We start from the raw sequence: 22,407 nt of genomic DNA, 5'->3' as shown, positions 1-22,407 counted from the left end.
CTCAGGTGGATTATCTTCCTCAGTAGAGCCCCTCTGCCTGGACCAAGCTCCACCCACACTCACATTCGAGAAATTTCACTAAAGAACACAATGGTAGAATAATATCAGCTCAAATACAAAGCCGTATTTCTTCTGTGGAATTTCAGGTAATCCGTTCTTCATTTCTTCTATAGCTCTCCTATGTCATCATAACTGTGATGCTTTTAAGTTATTCTGTGCTGCTTTTTCTCCATTTGTTTTTGTTTCTCATCTAAGACCTACTGCATCAGTATTGAAAGTGAACTTTTTTAAATTTTAATTTAAATTACAATGTAGTTTGTTATATTGGAAGAAATTAATATTGAGAAGTCAGCAAATGCACATGGCATGATCACCCCTAGGTCGAAAATGAAGAAAAAAATACAACAACTGAAGGAACAATGGTGATCATGTCAGAGTTTGCAGGGCTTGATACTACATATGATTTTCATATTCGAGTAATTGATACATAGAACCATATGCTTTAAATATACCACATTTAAAAGAGTGCTCTAACATTTTTTATGCAGGACAGGGAATATCAGTTATGGTTTACATAATGGTGGAAATAATAAAAGTTTAAATTAACAAACAATAAAAATTATCTATTTATGTTTTGAGTACTATGTCAATAAGCCTGGCACTGCCCACGTTTCTGGAGGCAGCTGGCCAGTGATGCTCACAGCTGTACGTAGTATCCAGTACCTGTTCTATTGTTCATGCAGGTGGTCTCACCTAGTCTAACATTAGACAACCACAGTGGGCTATTATCATTATTGCTTCAAATCTTGTTTTACAGACTCCATAATAGTCTGTTTTCCTGTGATTAAATATGAAATTTTGAATATATTGAGAGAGAATTAGCTTACAATACTTAGGTATCTCGAATCTTTAAGGAATCTCCAGGACATGTGTTAGTATAAATAAATATTAAGATATTTTGCAAATATTATACTTCATCAACTGAAGCTAGGTCAGCCTAAAATATCTCTTACAAAGTTTGCTTTGCAGACGTCCCATTTGGTCTCAGGCCTAGTCAATGTCAGTACATGTAGGACAGATTTCACACTCAGTATCGGTAGTCTGATACGAGAGGAAGCTGAAGAAGCCACAGTGCCCCAGGGTGGCCCTCTCCCCGATGAATCACATTCTCATATGATCCATTCCCACATAGAGCAGGCGGGACCTACGACTTGCTTCTAACCAACATAGTACAGTAAAAGTGGTGAGATATCTTCCCAGTGTTGTATTAGATAAGCCTTAGGAGACTGGAGAAAGACACTCTACTGGCCTTGAACAAACAGCCATGTGTGCATTGCCTGTGTCAGCATCACATGGCAGAGAATTATCTACAACCATTAGCACTTGAGAGCAGACTCCATCCAACAGCCAGACATGGAACCAACCCAAACGCTCATCAATGGTAGGCTGGATAGAAAAAAATGTAGTACATATACACCATGGAATACTAGGCAGCCTTAAGAAGGAGTGAGATTATGTCCTTTGCAGGGACATGGATGAAGCTACAAACCATCAACCTCAGCAAACTAACACAGGAACAGAAAACCAAACACCACATGTTCTCACTCTTAAGATGGAGTTGAACATTGAGAACATATGGACACAGAAGGAAGCAACACACAACAGGGCCTGTTGAGGGGTGGAGGTGAGGGGAGGGAACTTAGAGGATGGGTCAATAGATGGGGCAAACCACTATGGCACATGTATACCTAGGTAGCAAACCTGCACATTCTGCACTTGTATCACGTTTTTTTTTAGAAGAAATAAAGAGAAAAAGAAAAGAAATTGAAGCCCTAAGTCATAGAGATGCAAGAAAATGAGTTCTGCAAAATCTGAAAGAACTCTGAAGTGCATGTGTCCTCAGGTGAGTTTCAGATGAGCATGCAGCTCAATCTATGCTTTGATATAGTCTTGTGAAGCCCTGTAGACAGAAACAACAAAGCCATGTGCAGACTCCTGACTCAGAATCTGAGATAATAAATGAGTGTACTCTTTTTTTTTTTTTTTTTTTTTTTTTTTTTTGAGATGGAGTTTCGCTCTTGTTACCCAGGCTGGAGTGCAATGGCGCGATCTCGGCTCACCGCAACCTCCGCCTCCTGGGTTCAGGCAATTCTCCTGCCTCAGCCTCCTGAGTAGTTGGGATTACAGGCACGCGCCACCGTGCCCAGCTAATTTTTTGTATTTTTAGTAGAGACGGGGTTTCACCATGTTGACCAGGATGGTCTCGATCTCTTGACCTCGTGATCCACCCGCCTCGGCCTCCCAAAGTGCTGGGATTACAGGCGTGAGCCACCGCGCCCGGCCGAGTGTACTCTTAAGCTGACAAATTTGTAGTAATTTGTTACATGGCAATAAAAAGTAACACATGTATTAAGTACAAAAAAAGGACCTAAGATAGCCATGCCATTTACATTAAAAGCACATATATGCATATGTACATGCATGTATGTGTGTATGTGCACATATATAAACACATGCATATGTGTGTGTGTAAAAACTGAATGCATAAAATAAATTATCACAGCTTCAAAACTACATTAAGAAGAGCAATTTAAATCTAAAGATTAAAAACATGAAAAGAGGCCAAGCACAATGCCTCACACCTGTAATCCCAGCACTTTGGGGGCACCAAGGCTGGTGGATTGCTCAGGAGCTCGAGATCAGCTGGGCAACGTGGCGAGTCTTCATCTATACAAAAAATTAGCTAGCATTGGTTGCTTACACCCCTACTTCCAGCTTCTGGGAGGCTGAGGCTGGAGAATCACGAGTGCAGGAAATTGAGGATTTCCTGAGCCTAGATCGTGCCATTGTACTCCAGTCTGGGTGAGTGACAGAGTGAGACCCTGTCTCAAAAAAAGAAAAAAAGAAAATAAATAAGAACTATTACAGCAGCAGCCAAAAAAACTGCAAAGAGAAAAGTCATAGTGAAGGCCAAGCAAGCATAGCAGACACTGGTACTTTGGAAAGAACTATGTTGTTTAGTGTCTGTAGGCTTGGAAATTATCAGGTTGTGTTATGTTTTCAATATTGATTTCTAGTTTGATTCCTCGGTAGTCAGACAATACACTTACAATGATTTTAATTATTTTAACTGTATTGAGGTGTTGCATAGGTAGAATATATTCTGTTATGGAATATGTTCTGTGGGCAGCTGGAACAAAATATGTGAACTTCCTCTATCATGGATTGGCGTATTCTAAAAACGTCAGTCGGGGCCTGTGGGTTGATGATATTGTTAGGTTCTTCTATATTCTTGCCTATTTTATATTTGTTCTATCAGAGGTTAAAAAGGGGTACTAAAGTCTCCAAGTGTAAATGTTCTGTTAGTTTTTGCCATATGCATTGCACCATGTTGCTCTATTGCTTAATGCATACACATTTAGAAATACTTTGTCTTCTTTTTGGAATGACTTTTTTTTCATTATGTAAATACCTTTCAGTCCCTAGTAACTTTCTTTGGCCCTGTAGTCTAACCTAGTCTACATTAACATCCGTTAATGTAGTTAATAATAATATGCTAATAACAATTTATGTTAATAATATGTTAATATGTTAATGATAATTAACATATTATCTGATGTTAATAATATCTACTAACTTTTTAAAAAATATTTCTGTGGTATTTATTTTTTCTTCCTTTTATATTCAAATATTCAAATTATTTTATTTACCTTTATGTTTGGTGTGTCAGACAACATGGTGTTGGAATGTTTCTTATTGATTCACTCATCACTGTCTATTTTCAGATTTCATAATTTGCATATTTAATGTGATTATCAGTATGTTAAAGCTTAAGTCTGAACTCTGTACTTTTTGCTTTATGTTTTTGTTTCTCTGTTTTCATTTTCCTGGCTTCCTGGAGATAACTCAAATGTTTTTACAATTTCATTTTCCTTTTATTTATAGTTTTTAAAATTACTCATGTATTTCTTTTTATAGTGATTTTTAAATTGGTTGCTACAGCACTTCCTTTATATGCATAACCTCTCACAGTATGTTGATGTCAATATTTTATAGTTCACATCAAATAATAGAATTTTACTTTCTTTTGCGTCCTTTGTCGCTCCCTATTTGTAACAGATTTTAAAAAATTGTTTAACAGACATTGGGAACAACATCAGTGTGACAACTTTGCTACAATTATAACACATAATTTAGAAACTCATTGTGTTCATCCATCTTTTAGTCTTTTATAGTCTTTTTTCTCCAACGGGATTCAAGATTCTTTCTTGATTTTTAGTTTTATCTTTCTAGGGCTTTTGGCCATGCTTATGGTGGGTCAGCTAGCAGAAAAATTTCCTTAGTTTTTCTACAATAGGGAAATATTGATTTCTCCTTCCTCTGGTGCATGCAGTGGTGCTGGTACACATTTTTGTTTAAAAGTTAGCAGCTTTGGTCTCCTGATGACATTGCTGGTCACTCTTGTCTAAAACTGTGTCATCTCAAATGGCACCAAGCTGAGACTGTACCATGTCCAAGATAGACAAAGCAGGTGAGTGAATCTTTGGAAACTTCCCTGAATTCTGCTGCTCCCAGGCAGCTAAAGGAACCCTTTTGTATTGAAGACACTAATGGGGAAGCTAGAGTCTGGGGCTCACAGGGTTGCCACTGGAATTTGAACTGGAAACAGAAGACAAATCTTCCCCAGTATTAATCATGTCCTGCTCTGTGGGCTTCCCAGAAGAGCCATGCTGGCTGATCAAAGGGGAGGTCAATGCGGTCATCCCTGAGCAATAGTCTCAATCTCAGTCCCAGGAGACATAGGCACTACTAGTAAACACTAGTAGCCACAAATATGTGAACTAGAATTAATTAAAATTTAAAATTTAGTACCCCCTCGAGTGTGGTGGCTCAGCCCTATAATCCCAGCACTTTGGGATACAGAGGCAGGTGAATCACTTGAAGCCAGGAGTTTGTACTAAAAATACAAAAATTATCTGGACATGGTGGTGCACGCCTGTAATCCCAGCTACTTGGGTGGTTGAGCCATGAGGATCACTTGAGCACTGGAGGCAGAGGCTGCAGTGAGCCATGATTGTGCTACTGAGCTGCATTTCATGTGCAGAGTAGTCACGTTACGACTAAAGACTAACCTATTGTGCATCACCAATATAGACACTTTCATCATCTTAGAAAATTATTTCACATAGCACAGATCTAAATTTTGACGTGAGGTCATACAGCTCAGAGTACAAATCTCAGCAGTTGTTCATCCAGAGGTAGCATGGCCCCAGATGCTTCCTCAGTTGGTACAGCCACATCGGTTCTCAGAGCTGCTCTGGAAGACTTTCAAGAATGGGGAGATTAGCCTGGGATGGCAGATCTAGACCAGGGGTCCTTTAGTTGCCACCCCACCCCCTGCCTTTATGTCATGCAGGGTCCCTAATGGCCCATCCTCTGTTTGTCCAAACCACATTTTTGGATCTCACATGGATTATAGAATCTAGCCCCTAACTGTTTTGTGCCAATGTCTTTCCTTAATACCCTGTATCCTCAACTAGGCTATTGGTTTATGGGGGTGATGAATCTTTTGTGTTTCCTATAGAATCTGGCCTAGTGATGGATGTAATCGGATTGTCTCCATGAACACCCATGAAAAGACTCACAGCCAAGACTCATTGGAATCAGCATCAAAAATCCTGTAGGATGACAAGTCATAAACCTGCCATTAGATGGCAGCAAACTCCATAATAAACAAGATAGAAGCTTGCTCTCAGAAATAGTAAGAGAGAGTTCTAGTGTCCCATTGTCAGCAGGCGACTTCAAAGACTGCAGTGGTGTCTCATGTGTGATCTGGACCACCTGGGAGGATCTGCCAGTGTGCTGAGTTATGACAAAACTCCCTCTGTGTTCTGAGACAGGAAGCCCGTTTTCTTCCTTGCCCACTGCCTTGGCTGTGTCTCCAAAGCCCACCTGTTATGGACTGAATTATGCTTTACAGATTAATATTTTAAATCTCTAACTTCTACCAAGGCTGCATTTGGAGATACAACCTATAGGAAGGTAATTAATGTTAAAAGAGGTGATAAGAGTTGGGCTGTGAATCAAGAGGATTAGTGTCTTTATAAAAAGAGAAGCCACAGAACTCTCCCACACATCCACCCTCTATGCATGCGCTGAGGAAAGGCCACGTGGGATCGTGGACAGAAAGTGACATCTGAAAACCAGAGAGAGGGTCCTCACCAGAAAGCAAATCCTTCTGGACTTTGATCTTGGACTTTCTAGGATTCTAAACTGTTAGGAATAAATTCTGTGGTTTAAGTCATCCAGCCCAGGGTAATTCAGTGTGGCAACCCCAGCAGAAGGATGCACCGTCCCCTCTCTAAACAGGCTCAGCTTCAGGAGGCCCTTATGGACATGGGGACCCAGCTTTGCTCTTCTTCCTCTTGCTGTTTTGTCTGGTGAGGAAGGAGAACTCAGGCTTCATCTTCAGTTTGTTTTCATTAAACAGGAACACTTACTTGACAATGAAGTTGTCAGCCTGTTTTGTTTTCTAATTGAAACTTAAACTGAATGAACTACTTGCTGGATATTAATATTTGGGGATGCTCATGTTCATTCTCCCACTTAGATACCAGTGGGTACATTGTGTGGACCCTGTCACCAGCTCCCCTCACTGTATCCCAGGAGAGACGGTCACTGTCACCTACAGAGCCAAAGTATTAACCGCATCATGAATTTTTTGCAAGTTCCTATATCCAGAATGATATTTTCTAGGTTATCTTCCAGGGTTTTTATAGTTTTAGGTTTTACATTTAGGTCTTTAATTTATCTCGAGTTAACTTTTGTATATGGTGTAAGGAAAGGGTCCAGTTTCAACATTCTGCATATAACTAGCCAGATACCTAGCACCATTTATTGAATAAAGAACTCTTTCCCCATTGCTTGTTTTTGTCAGCTTCATAAAAGATCAGATGGTTGTAAGTATATAGCCTGATTTCTGGGTTCTCCATTCTGTTGCATTGGTCTATGCGTCTGTTTTCTACCAGCGATATTCTGTTTTGGTTTCCGTATCCCTGTAGCACAGTTTGAAGGCACGCAATGTGATTCCTCCAGCTTTGTTCTGTTCTTTTGTTTAGGATTGCTTTGGCAATTTGGGGTCTTTTGTTGGTCCATATAAATTTTAAAATAATTTTTCTACTACTTCTTTGAAGAACGCCATTGGTAGTTTCATAGGAATAGCATTGAATCTGTCGATTGCCTTGGGCAGCATGGTCATTTTAACAATGGTGATTCTTTCCACCTATGAGCATGGAATTTTCTTCCATTTGTTTGTGTCATCTCTGATTTATTTGGGCAATGTTTTGTAATTCTCATTGTAGAGATCTTTCCGTTCTCTAGTTGGCTATATTTTTAGGTACTTTATTATTTTTGCAGCAATTATGAATGAGATTGCATTCCTAATTTGGTTCTCAGCTTGACTGTTGTTGGTGTACAAGAATGCTAGTGATTTTTGTACATTGATTTTGTATCCTGAAACTTTACTGAAGTTACCAGCTAAAGAAACTTTTGGGCTGAGACTATAGGGTTCTCTAGATACACAATTATGTTGTCTGCAAACAGGGATAGTTTGACTTTCTCTCTTACTATTTGAATGTCCTTGATTTCTTTTTCTTGCCTGATTGCTGTGGCCAGGAGTTCCAATATTATGCTGAAGAGGAGTGGTGAGAGAGGACATCCTTGTCTTGTTCCAGTTTTCAAGGAGACTACTTCCAGCTTTTCCCATTCAGTATGATGTTGGATGTGGGTTTGTCATAGATGGCTCTTATTATTTTGAAGTATGTTCCTCCAATGTCTAGTTTATTTAGAGTTTTAATATAAAGGGATGTTGAATTTTACTGAAAGCCTTTTCTGCATCTATTGAGATAATCGTGTGGGTTTTTTTTTTTTTTGTCTTTACTTCTGTTTATGCAACGAATCACATTCATTGATTTGCATATGTTGTACCAAATTGCATCCCTGGCATAAAGCCTGCTTGATTGTGGTAGATTAGCTTTTTGATGTGCTTCTGGATTCAGTTTGCTAGTACTTTGTTGAAGACTTCTGCATCTATGTTCATCAACGATATTGGGCTGAAGTTTTCTCTTTTTTGTATGTATGTGTCTTTGTCAGGTTTTGATATCAGCATGACACTAGCCACATGGAAAATGAGTTGAGAATGACTACCTCCTCATTAATTTTTTGGAATACCTTCGGTAGAAATGGTACTAGCTCTTTTCGTCACATCTGGTAGAATTCAGCTGTGACTCCATCTGGTCCTGGGCTTTTTATTTTTATTTTTATTTTTTATTGATAGGCTATTTATTACTGATTCAATTTAGGGGCTCATTTTTGATCTGCTTAGGGACTTAATTTCTCCCTACTTCCATCTTGGGAAGATGTATATGTCCAGAAATTTATCCATTTTTTCTAAATTTTCCAGTTTGTGTACATAGAGATGTTCATAGCCATCTCTGGTGGTTATTTCTATTTCTGTGGGGTCAGTGGTAACATCCTTTGTGTCATTTCTAATAGTGTTTATTTGGATCTTCTCTCTTTTCTTCATTAGTCTAGCTAGTATTCTAGCCATCTTAATACTTTTTTTGAATTTGAGTCCTGGATTCATTGATCTACTATATGTTTTTTCATGTCTATATCTTATGTTCGGCTCTGGTTTTGTTTATTTCTTTTCTTCTTCTACTTTTGAGGTTGGTTGGTTCTTGCTTCTCTAATTCTTCTAGTTGTCATGGTAGGTTGTTAATTAGAGATCTTTCTAAATTTTTGATGTGGGCATTTGGTGTTATAAATTTCTTTCCTAACACTGCCTTAGCTGTGTCCTAGAGATTCTGGTATGTTATGTCTTTGTTCTCGTTAGTTTCAAAACAACTTTTTCATTTCTGCCGTAATTTCATTAGTTACTGAAGAGCCATTCGGGAGGAGGTTGTTTAATTTCCATGAAAATGTATGATTTTGAGCAATTTTCTTGGCCCTGATTTCTGTTTTGATTGTGCTGTGGTCTGAGAGTGTGGTTGGTCAGATTTCAGGTTTTTTGAGTGTGCTGAGAATTGTCTTATGTCTAATTGCATTGTCAATTTTAGGACATGTATCATGTAGCAATGAAAAGAAAGCATATTCTGTTGTCTTTGTGTGGAGAGTTCTGTAGATGTTCATTGGCTCCATTTGGTGGAGCATTGAGTTCACATCCTGAATCTCTTTGTTAATTTTCTGCCTCAATGATCTGTCTAACACTGCCAGTGAAGTGTTGAAGTCCACTATTATTGTGTGTGAATGTAAGTCTCTTATCAAGTCTTTATGAATCTGGCTGTATCTGTGTTGGTTACATATAGATTTAGGATAGTTAGGTCTTGTTGAATTGAATCCTTTACCATTATGTAATGCTCTTCGTCTTTAATGAAGTTTGTTAGTTTAAGTCTGTTTTGTCAGAAACTAGGATTGCAGGCTTTGCTTTTTGTTTTGTTTTGTTTTCCATTTGCTTGGTAAATTTTTCTCCATTCCTTTATATTGAGAATGTGAGATAGGTTTTTAAAGACAGCATATCATTGGGACCTTGCCTCTCTGTGCCTTTTAACTGGAATTTTTTGGAATATCTTAGACACTTAGCCCATTTACTTTAAAGGTTAGTATTAATATTTATAGATTTGATCCTGCCATCGTGTTGTTAGCTGGTTATTATGCAGACTTGTTTGTGTCATTGCTTTATAGTGTTATTGGGCTGGGTAATAAAGTATGTTTTTGTAGTGACTGGTAATGTCTTTCCTTTTCATATTTAGTGTGTCTTTCAAGAGCTCTTGTAAGACAGGCCTGGTGGTAACAAATACCCTAAGCATTTGTTTGTCTAAAAAGTATCTTATTCCACCTTGGCTTATGAAGCTTTATTAAGCTGGAGATGAAATTCCTGGTTGGAATATCTTTTTCTTAAGAATGTTGAAGGCCAGTCATGGTGGCTCACACCTGTAATCCCAGCACTTTTGGGAGGCCAAGGTGGACAGATCACTCGAGGTCAGGAGTTGGAGACCAGCCTGGCCAACATAGGGAAACCTCATCTCTACTAAACATACAAAAATTAGCTGGACATGGTGGTACACACCTGTGGTCCTGGCTACTTGGGAGGCTGAAGAAGAAGGATCGCTTGAACCTGGAGGCAGGGTTGCACTGAGTTGAAATAGTGCCACTGCACTCTAGCTTGGGCTAGAGAGCAAGAACCTGTCCTCAAAAAAAAAAAAAAAAAAAAGCAGAATATAGGCCTCCAATCTCTTCTGGCTTATGGGGTTTCTTCTAAGAGGTCAGCTGTTAGACTGATGGGCTTCCCTTTGTAGGTGACCTGTTCTTTTTTCTAGCTGCCTTTAACGTTTTTCTTTTGTTTCAGGCTTGGAGAATGTCATGATTCTTTATTTTGCGGATGATCTTCTTGTTAAGTATCTTGCAGGAGTTGTTTGCATTTCCTGAATTTGATGCTGGCCTCTCTAACTGGGTTGGGGAAATTCTTTTAAGTGATATTCGGAAATATGTTTTCAACTTCCTTTCTCTCTCCCCATCTCTTTCAGGGATACCATTGTTCAATAGATTAGGTCTTTTTACATAGTCGCATATTTCTCAGGACTTTTGTTCATTTCTCTTCTCTTCATTCTTGTTTGTCTTTTTTATTTCAGAAGGTCTTCAAGCTCTGTGATTTTGTCCTGTACTTGGTCTATTCTGCTGTTAATACTTGCAATTGCATTATGATATTCTTGTAGGTTGTTTTTCAGCTCTGTCAAGTTGGTTATGTTCTTTTCTACCTGGCTATTTTGTCTTATCAGCTCCTGTGTTGTCCTATTGTGATTCTTAGCTTCCTTGAATTGTATATTAATGATCTTGAATCTTGATGCTCTTTATTGCTATCCATATTCTGAATTCTATTTCTGTCATTTCAGCCATCTCAGCCCAGTTAAGGGTCCCCGACGGAGAACCAGTACATTTGTTTGGAGGAAAGAAGGCACTCAGCTTTTTGAGTTGTCAGAATTCTCACGCTGTTTTTTCTCATTTATGTGGGCTGATGTCCCCTGAGTCTTTGAAATTGCTGTCCTTTAGATGGATTGTTTTGCTTTTTTTCTTCTTTTATGCCCTTGGGGGTTGGTTGATAGTATAAGGTGAGTTTGCTTAACTGGCTTTGATTCTACTCTGCTTCTGAGTCTTGGAGGAGCCTCCTCCAATTACTGTCTGTGTTCGTGCTGCTTTTATTGGGTATTCTAATCCATGGGGCTCCCTCAGGTTGGGGCTGCAGTTGGCCAACGAGCTGTATCCTTGCCAGGTAGGCCCTAATCTGCTGTCTGTGAGCTTTCTGGGGAAACACAGGGTTGTGTACACCCCCAGAGTTCAGATGGACGCAGGACTGCTGGATTGGAAACTCTAATGGGTATGACCCACCTGGCTATGGGGAATAGGGAGGATGGGGTTGACAGCCTGCTATCCTGGTGGTTCCAGGGTAACAGAAGGCTGGGCTCCTTGGCAAATTCAGGCAGACATAGAACTGCTGGACTGGAAGCTCTAGCAGATGTTGCCTTCCTGGCTATCAGTGGCAGGGATAGGATAGGATAGGTAGGGTCATGTGCCCTGCCATCCAGGTATTTCTGATTATGTGTAGAGAGCCAGAGTAGCCCACTCCCTCTGGGTGGATCAGCAGCAAGGCTACTGTGAACTTTGGGTGAACTCCAAGAGAAGTGAAACCATAATAGGGGAATGTGTATGTCTCGGAGAAAAGCAGTTGGACCTAGAGATAGATAACTAGCTTTCACTGACCTTGTTGCAAGATAGTTGTTAGCTGAGGTATGTTAACTGAAGCATGACAATTATAACTACAGGCAGTTCTGGGTAACTGCACCCTCCCTCTGCTATGTGCTTTGTGAGCATATAAAATAAAGTACTTTGAGGCAGTGCGGGGCCGGAGAAACTGATACTTTCACTTTCCCGGACCGCCTGGCCCCACTTTTCTCTGCGTCCATCTTTGTGTTTTCCTTCATCCCCCACCGTTCCCTCTTAGGTCTTTGAATCCTTGTGCAGCGCGGGACAGAGCACACATCAGAATTATGTGTATTCATTTATTTGCTCAGTTCTAGAATACATATTAGGCATCTTAAAAATTGGTAGTGCATTCCTCTGAGAGTGTGAAATATAGGGATTAGAGTTTAAAATTTGTAGAGATTAGTTCCTCTTTAAACTGAGGGAGCAGCACAAATTCTTGACTCCAAAGTCACTTATATTAGTCCATACCTCCAATTCCCTTTCATTGCAGCTACTCTATTCAAACTCAGTTTAGAAAGCAAGTAGAGTGTTTATTGTGTCACATAGAGTTCATAAATTCTCTCTGCAAAAATAAACACCAAAAAACAAATGCAAATATAAATTTAAAGCCGAAAAATGTCAAAATCAGTGAATTCAGCACTTTGGAAACTGACAAAAAATAAACAAATTGAAAAGTATATATTCGTTAACAATAAAGCAATAGAGCTTTGGGTTAGGTCAGGAAAAGTCTGGGACCTTTTGCCTGGGACTGCTTCCTTTTGCCCTAGCTCACTCATCATGAACTATAGAATTGGAATTTGACCAACATAAGGATGGCAGCAAAAACTGCAGCTTGTTGCCAAAGGGGTGAATTTCAGTTGGGGTAGGGAGTTGGGTAAGATCTTTCACTGGTTAGCTAGACCTGGGTGATGTCCCTGTCCAGGCAAGTAGTAGAGCAGCTAAAAATCAATAGAGGATTTCTGGATATGATAGAGCCACATGGCTGAGATGGTTTCTGTACACATTTCTGGTGTCAGAGAAGATGCAGGTATGAGTGACAGAGACCCAAGAGGTCCTGATGAAAAGTAAAAACAAAGAAAGACAAGAATTGGCTGCATTTTGCATAAGCTCCTCAAACCACACATAGATGGATTGGCAGAATATAAAGTTATGAGCTCCGGATATTTGAGCAAAACTCCCCAAATCATTGATGACTACTAAGCTATGTAGACACAAAGGCAGCTTCTATAAATGCAAGGTAAATGTTAAGTATGAAAATGAGCGGAGATACCAGCGGTCAAACACCAAGTGATAGATAGATTATTTGATATACTGCTGCTCCTCCACTTCTGATGCGGTTATCTTCTGGTAACTCCATTATAAGTTGAAAATATTATAAGTGAAAGTTCAGCTAATACATCTAAAATACTGAATATCATAGCTTAGCCTAGCCTATCTTAAATATTCTTACAACATTTATATTTGCCTACAGGCATAAGACATCATCTAATGTAAAGTTTATTATAAAATAAAATGTTGAATAGTTTGAGTAATTTACTGAATAATGCATTGACCCTGAAAAAGAGAATAGTTGTATGAATAACTGAAAGTTCTTTTTCTACAAAATGCATATCGCTGTCACACTATTATAAAGTTAAAGAATCTTAAGTTTAGCTATCATAAGCCAGGGTCTATCTGTAAGTTCATACATGTAACTATAAAGAAACTCAGAGATGCTCAGTAAAATAAAACGTGATGCAGAGAGAGGTACAAGAATGTACTATCTAAAATCTACAGTTTTAAGTAAAACCATCCAATGGCTGCAGAATACACATTTTTTTCCTCAGCACATGGATAATTCTCAAAGATAGATCATATATTATGTCACAAAAATGTCTAAAAACTTTCAAAAAATCGAAATAGTATCAAGCATCTTCTCTGACCACAATGGGAAATAAACTAGATATTAATAACAATAAAAGAAGACACAGATGCATAGAGAGGAAAAACATACATCCGGGCTGATTAGAGGGTAAAGGGCGGGAGGAGGGAGAGGATCAGGAAATAACTAATGGGTACTAGGCTTAACCCCTGGTTGACCAAATAATCGATATAGCAAACCCCCATGAAGCAAATATACCTATATAACAAATCTACACATGTGCCCCTGAACTTAAAATAGAAGTTTATTTAAAAAAAAATAAAATAAAGGAACTACACATTGATCCAAGTCTGAAGCAATCTTCTGAAGCCTGAGTTTGGTTAAGTGAGATTAACATTCAAGTTCACTTTCACCAATGCAGCATCCAACTGAGAAGTTCAGGAGGTGATGGATATGTGGATTTTGCCTTGTGAAAACTGACCCATAGGCAACAAAAGGAGACTCTCTCGGAAGCAATATTTATCTGGATTTTTTAAAATGAGGAATCAGATTTCTTTATTGACAGTCTTGGGAGAAGGCAGGCTACTTGGATTTCTGCCCCTTGGCTTCCTGAGCCTTTTATTCATGCTAATACGATCATCACTTTAAAGATTCAGCACATCTTGAAGAAAAGCATCTAAAATCAGTAGAATGTCATACCCAAGTAGATTTCTTTCATTGGTTAAACCCAAATATCAAGAAAAGGTGAGGAAGAGATAACATGCTGTCAGATGCATTAGTCTGTATGTGTGTGAGCTGTTTCTATGTGCTCTGAAATATGCTCTTTTCAATCTTTATTCCACTTATTTTTTGAATATGCCCAAAACTTCCCCAGTAGGAGCTCTTTCTAGTATCACAGCTGAAGGAAACACAAATTATAATTAGACATGTCTGATCACAATGGATTTTTGGATGCCTCCCTGAGATCACACTTCAGAGCCTCCCCTCCCTTCCAACGACTGACTCCTCAATCCTCTCCATCAAGCCCCACCCATGGTGAAAGCCTTTGTTTCTACGGTGTTGAGTATAATTAATCTTTACTGTACATTTAACATGCAGACTATGCTTGTTTAACTCTAAAGTGACCCTTGATACTCCTATAAGTGTGTTTTTCCAAGTCCAATAGAACTTTTCAGCTGCAAAAGTAATAGAATTTTGAGGGAAATGCACTATATACTTTTTAAATTGAAAAATGCACGGATTTTTGCATTTAATGAATTTTTACTTAATGTCAGAGTGTTCAGGAACAAGAACAAGCCATCATGTGAGGTTTGGGTGCACATGAGTAAATAAGACAAATTCTTGATTTCATGTCCTGATAATATCCAGTAGAGAAATGAGCCATTCAGGGAACAATGATGAAAGTGAATAGAGTAATTTCAGTAGTTGATAAATTGCATAAAAATCAGGCAATGGTTTGAGGTATCTGGAAGTTGAGGACATTTATTTATGTTGATCAGGAAGGATCTCAGGGTCATACTCAAGATGCATCTGAGTGGTGAGGAGGCAGCCAAGTGACAATACAAACAGCAAAGACCACAGATCATCATGGGAAGGGTAGGGACTGGGAGATTTCAGATAAACCACTGTTTATTAAAAGAAGTATTTTTATCTCTTTAATAGTACAGAAGACTATAATAATCAGATGTCTTCTGTGATTTTACTCCCTTCAGAGTAAAATTTACTATGATATCTTTCATTAAAAACCTTGATCTGGGTTACACCTATGACATAGAACCTTCCCTGGTTCAGAAGCTGGAGGCCTATGTCTGCACCCTGGTTGCTTGCCTGCATGCTCCGCAAAGCCTCTCCCTGCCACTCAAGCCCTTATCAATGGGTGCTGCCTCTGGGGTAGAATCACTTGAGGCAGGGGCAGCACTGGACCCTAGACACGGGCTCTGGCCCTTGGGTCCTGATGCCCTAGATTCAGCTGTGGGAGCTCCATGGGACAGGCCTCATATTTCCTGGGTACTGAGATAGATACCATTGCTCAGTGAGCACAGCATTCACCTCCCACTTGATGAGCTAACAGGATTCTGCTGAGAAGCCCATCGAGTGAGACACTGATTTGAGTTTTGTTCGCACTTCAGCTTCTAGTAGCAACACTCTAGTCTCCAGTTTCCAGCTTCTTCCTCGGTGTCTCCAAAAGAGAGAGTTTCCATCACTGACCTTGAAACAGCAGAATTCAAGGAAGTTCTGAAAGATCCACCCATGTGCTCTAACTTGTCCACTGTCCACCCTAGCTTTGTTCAGTGGTCCTGAGACTAAGGCTGTTTAACAGTTAGCAGCTTGCTTGTCCTGATGACACTGCTGGTTATCACTGTCTAAAACTGCTCCATCTCATATGGTAAACACTAGCAGTGCATAGCCACAAAGATGTAAATTAGAACTAATTAAAATCTAAAACATCGTTCCTCAGTTACACTAGCTACATTTCCTGTGCTCAGTATTCCCATATGACTCGTGGCTAGCCTAGTTCGCAGCATAAGGATAGACAATTTTATTATCTTAGAAAATTATTTTGTGTAGAGCCAAACTAAATAATGGCACGTGGTCACTTGCAGTCTTATAGCTCAGATCACAGACTTCAACAGCTGTTCCTCTAGAAGGCTGGGGATCCCAAATGCATGCTAGCCTGTGTAGATGTGCAGATGCTGTGTTCTCAGAAGTGCTCCAGAAGAGTTTCTTGGATGGGAGGAATGAGGCTGGCTTGACAGACCCACACCAGGAGCCCTCTGCTTCCCACTCCAGCCCCTGCCATTATGCTCCGGGGGGTCCCTCATACCCCACCCTCTCTCTTCCAAAACCACATTTTGGTGTGGATCCACAACTCACATGGATCACAGAATCTAGTCTTCCTAATTTGTTTTGTGACTGATATCTTTTCTGAATACCCTTTGTCCTCATGTAAATAACAGGTTTATTAAGAGAAAGAACTATTTTGAGTTCCCTACAGAGCCTGGCCAAGTGATGGATGTTATAGGATCAGCTCCATGACTACCCATTAAAAGACTCACAGTTAAGACTCATTGAAATCTAAAATCTTCTAAGATGCTAAATCAGAAATCTGCCATTAGATGGCAGACAAACTCTATGATAAACAAAAACAGAAGCCTGATCTTGTAGTGAGAAAGTAAGAATGATAGTGTCCCATTGTCAACAGGCAGCCCCTAAGGGTAGAATGGGGTCTCATGTGTGACCTGGATCACTGGGAGGGGCTGCCCGTGTGCTGAGTAGTGAGAAAACCACCTCCATGCTCTGTGCTCTCTGAATGGAAGTCCAGCATTGTCCTCTCTCCTTCCTTGGCTGAGTCCTCAAAGCCCACCTGCTACAGACTGAATTGAGCCTCACAGATTTATATTTTAAAACTATAACTCCCAATATGGCAGCATTTGAAGATAAAACCTCCAGGAGGTAATTAGGGTCAGATGAGGTGATAGGAGTAGAGCCCTGATTCAATGGGATTAGTGTTCTTATACAAAGAAACCCCATAGAGCTTTTCCCCAAACACCTAACCCCAAAAGCATGCACCCAGGAAAGGTCATGTGAGGACCTGGCCAGAAAGTGGCATCTGAAAAACAGAGAAAAGGGCCTCAGCTGTAAGAAAACCCTTCTGGACCTTGATCTTGGAGTATCCAAGTTCCTAAACTGTTAGAATAAATTCCTGCAATTTAAGCCATACAAGCTGGGGTATTTTAGTGTCATTGTCCCAGCAGACAAATCCACTGTCCCCACACTCTCTGAACAGGATCAGCCTCAGGAGGCATCTCATGGCCATGGGGACTCAGCTTTGTTCTTATTCCCCCTGCTGTTCTGACTCTCTGGTGAGGAGGGAGGACTCAGGCTTTATCCTCAGTTTGTTTGCATTAAGCAGGAACATTTTCTTGACAATGCAGTGATTAGCCTCTTTTACTTTCTGATCAGAATTGCATCAATCTGAATAAGCTACTTGCTTATATTATTGTTTGGGGATGTCCACTTTTGTTCCCCGCTTAGATGCAAATTGTGAGGTCATTTGGTTCGCATCTCCAGGCACCTTTCCTGTGTCTCAGGAGAGGGTCACTGTCACCTGCAGGAACAGCCAGAGTATTAACAGTGTCCTATCCTGGGTCCATAAAATCTTAAGCCTGGCTCTGAGCTCCTATTAGCTCCTACTGCCTCCTGGACAGGGAGCGGTCCCAGGTGAGGGGTGATGGGCCTGGACAGACATCACTCCGGACATCAGCAGTGAAGTTGCCTATAAGGGCATGTACTATTCCTACTGTCACTACTTGTGCACAAACCTCCCCCAATCTGTGGCTAACCTGAGGGCTGCTGAAGATTTTGGACCTTCTCAGGGTAACAGATTGAGGGATAGCTCTGAACTCACACCACTCTCTTCCTCCTGCCACCTTGCCTTCTTCTCTATTGGGCAACTCCAGTGCATCTTGTCAATATCACTGAATGGAGAATGTCTTACTATTTTCTTCTAATTCCTATCCTGAATTTAAGGGTCCAAGTTATCCTTGCTTCAGACAGGAGACATACATTTTCAGAGCTGTGACCCTTGTTTCTCTCACATCCTGGCCCAGTGATGAGCCTGTAATTCTGACTCTACTCCACGAGTCCTAGTGGAAAGGTCATAGTCAGCAAGCTGTGATTCTTGGAGACCAGAAAATGAAATGGAAAGTATTCAGAAGGCTTTGCATGGGGTAGTCATGGCCCAATGTGAACAGACTCCTAATAGCCTGAGGCATGAAGAGCAAGAACCAAAGTAAGTGTTGTCCTCCCCTAACATTTTGGTCCTGATACGTCCATAGCAGAGAAACTCAAACGACTTCAAGGAGTTAATGATGTCTGCTCTCTTCTTGTCTCCATTTCTCTTTTTATACTTAAGCCTGTACAGTCTTATTAGTCTCCTATATTCTTCCCTCTTTCAAGGTCATGAAATTAGAATTGTAACCAAAACAAAGATTAAAAACTGTGAGAAAAGACATAAAATTTGGGTATTGTATGCATCTCCTCAACAGCAACATGCTACATATGTTTGCAGGTTTCCCCTCCTTCTCAGGGTTTTTTTCTGGGAAGATGCTAACTGCTCCAGCCAGGCTCCTGTCAGAAGTTACATTTGGAGGGCTTACAAGGAAAATCTTCCAAGTAGTTAGTGCTGGATTCTGGGAAGAGTAGCAGGAGCGTAGGTCTGGCTCACCAGCATGGAGGGTACTGGGGTAAGTCCTGGGAAAGACTGTGGCTATGCAAAGAAAGAATTTAGAACTCAGATCTGTGACCACAGCCTTAGGAGCCCAAGAGAGAACATTAACACAAATGGGGCCAGAGAAAACTGAGACTAAAAGTGGTATGGTCCACTGCAATCTTTTTTATCTTTCTAATCCTACACATAAATGGATTCGTGAAAGTTTTTATGATGGAAACAATGCACATGAAACCCCACTGCCTATAATGAAACATCTGCTAGTTCTAAGATAACTACTGAAGAATTTGATTTTAAAATGACATATAGCTAGTAATACATAGTCTGTTTATTCTATTTAAAGGTATATGGAAAGGGGATTGAGTGTATATGAATATATATATACACACACATCCACTTGGATGTACACACACACACACACACACACACGCACACACCTGCACTTCAAAATACATCATCTGTTAACCCTCATAACAGCCCATGTTATACAGAGTGCTCTATTTCACAGATGAGGAAACCAATGATCAGGCCTCTGTTATAGCTCAGAGCACAAACCTCAACAGCTGTTCCCCAGAAGGCTGGGGATCCCAAATGCATGCTAGCCTGTGTAGATGTGCAGATGCTGTGGTTCTCAGAAGTGCTTCAGAAGGGTTTCTTGGCTGGGAGAAATGAGGCTGGCTTGACAGACCCACACCAGGAGCCCTCTGCTTCTCGCTCCAGCCCCTGCCATTATGCCCTGCAGGGTCCCTCATGCCCCATCCTCTCTCTTCCAAAACCACATTTTTGCATGGATAAACATCTCACATGGATCAGAGTCACATGGACAGAAAGTTTTGGGACTGGGATTTGAACCAAGTTCTGCCTGATTACCATGTTCCTTCCACATGACCATGTTCATCTCATAGATGAGCTCATGGTCTGTAATGAGAGAGAAAAACCATAAGGGGGGTGTGAAAGCTTTAGTTCTCTGTTGCCTCTGTCTCACACCATCATGACCCTAATCTTAAACTAGTCCCATCTGCAGTTCTTTCTACAAAACACAACTATCAAAGCCCTTAAAAACTGTAAACAACTTTATTTTGGATTTGGGAGCAGGGATATATCTTGCATCTCCCTGACGCCCTCTATAACACCTCTTCATCTTCTGTTCTCTCAGACTCAGTTTGCCCCTCTCAGATTGTGTCCTGAAAATCTAATTTGACCTCCAAATATGAAATTAAATAATCCCCGCACTGCCATCATATCTTTGCCACTGAACCCTGGACTCAGATACTGAAATTGTACAAGAGCTAAGCAAAGGGATTTGACCCAAGAGATTTTCTATCTTAGAAAAATTCTGGCACTACCTCCCCCGCTTCCAATAAAATGTTCTACATCTCTTGTCACAATTGACACCAAATGACAACAAAATGGAGATATGTGGGAAAATAGAGGACAATCATGCACTCAGAAAGATAAAAGTCATCTCTTACGCTTGCATTAGTTTCCTGTTCCTGTAACAAATTGGTATGACCTTACTGGCTCCACAGAACACAAATTTATTATCTTACAGTTCTGGAGGTGAGAAGTGTCACTGAGCTACATCAAGGAGTCAATAGGACTGTATTCCTTCCAGAGGCTCCAGGGGAGAAAATCTAATTTTTTGCTTTTCATCTTCAAGATACCCCAACATCCTTGGCTCCATGACCTCTTCCTTCATTACTGCAACATCCTTCTCCACTGTCCCAGTTTCTCTCTGACTAACAAATGAGAAATAAATTCTTCAGAACGCTGCTGCTCCTCAACTTCTGCGGAGGTTGCCATCCGTAAACCCATTGTAAGTTGAAACTACTGTAAGTCAAAAATGCATTTAAATCACCTAACCTATTGAACATCATATCTTAGCCTAGCCTACCTTAAATGTGCTTGGAAGATATACATTCACCTACAGCCAAACACATCATCTAACACAAAGTTTATTTTATAAAAAAGTATTGACTATTTTATTTAATTCATTAAATATTCCACTGAAAGGGGAAACAATCGTTTTATGAGTACTCAAAGTACAGTCAGTTTCTACTGAATGTGTATCAGTCTCACACCATTGTAAAGTCAAAAAGTGTTTAAGTACAATCATCATAAGTTGGTGACTGTCAGTAAGTTCAAAAGGTAACTAAAAAGTAACTCAAAAATGCTCAGAAAAATAAAACATTATCCAGACAGAGGTACAATAATGTATTATCTAAAATGTATAATTTTCAGTAAACACACACACACACACACACACACACACACACACACACCTGCAAAGAAATAGAAAAGAATGATCAATAATGGGGAAACAAAACACAAAACAACTATCATTACAACAAAAAAAAAGTTGGTGAAAGCTGACTCTCAACTGTGCTAAGTATTAACTTTAGCAAAGACTATAAAGCAGTTACTGTATAGATGTTCAAACAATTATTTTTAAAGCTACAATCAAAGACTCAAAAGAAAAATATAAGGACAATGATTCAGCATGCAGACACTATAAAAAAAGAGGAAGTCTAAAAAACAAAGAGTTGCTAAGATAAATGACCAAATGAGAATTCTAGAAACCAACAGTATAATAATTAAATTAAAAATGTATAAGATATGTGCTTGCTTTGGCAGTACATATACTAAAAGTGGAATGATACGAAGAAGATTAGCATGGCCACTGCATAAGGATGACACACAAATCCATGAAGTATCCCATATCTTTACTCTTAGCAGTGGATGACTTGGCTCATGTGTTGATGAAGAATGCAGCTAGCTGCAAGAATTAATGTGAATTGCAGGACACATTGACCATTGACACTTTGAATGTACTTGGTTCCCTGGGGCTACAAAAAAAAAAGGTATTAGATAGGTCCTATAGCATTCTCAGATGATAGAAGAACCAGTGAACTTGAAACTAAAGAAATAGAAATTAATGGAAATTCCTGAATCTAAAGAAAGAAAAAAAAATTTAAGAACAAATGCATAAGACTTCAATTTACAGCTCAAAGTGAACAATGCCAACAAATACATAATGAGAATCACAGAGAGGAAGAGAGAGAAAAAGTAGCTAAAACAATATTTGGAAAAACAATGAGAGAAGTTTACAAAATTAATGAAACACATTATAGATAAAAGAAACAGTGAAACGCTTTTATAATAAACATGGAGATTCATAAAGGAACACATTATAGTCAAAATTATTAAACACAAAGAGGAATTATTGAATTTATCAAAAAAAAAAGCAAACTTTTTATTCAGGGAAACAGTAATGAAGCCAATGGTTAAGTTTCCATCAGCACCAACAGAGGCTAGAACACATTGGAATTACATATTTAAATACAAAAAGGAAAAGAAGGCAACCAGAAATTCTGCATCCAGTGAGAATACAGTTGAAAACTAAAGGAATATGAAAATATTCTTTGATAAACAGAATAAATGTGTTAATAGAAGCTACGTTTTACAACAAATTCAAGATGCAATCCTTCAGACTCACAGG

At 39.6% G+C, this 22,407-nt stretch overlaps 1 pseudogene and 1 gene segment (V, D, J or C); both read left to right on the top strand.

Moving 5' to 3' along the window:
• Positions 1 to 22,407, top strand: part of LOC105731229 (immunoglobulin kappa variable 2-29-like) — a 356,755-nt gene that overhangs the window by 106,585 nt on the left and 227,763 nt on the right.
• On the top strand, positions 21,633 to 21,772 carry LOC135275667 (5.8S ribosomal RNA; annotated as a pseudogene).

Source organism: Aotus nancymaae, unplaced genomic scaffold (assembly GCF_030222135.1).
Source record: "Aotus nancymaae isolate 86718 unplaced genomic scaffold, 86718_ANA_hifiasm-v0.15.2.pri h1tg000017l, whole genome shotgun sequence".
In the NCBI taxonomy this organism is placed as follows: domain Eukaryota; kingdom Metazoa; phylum Chordata; class Mammalia; order Primates; family Aotidae; genus Aotus; species Aotus nancymaae.
Note: the sequence above shows the minus strand (reverse complement) of the source record. Positions and strands in the feature narration are given on the sequence as shown.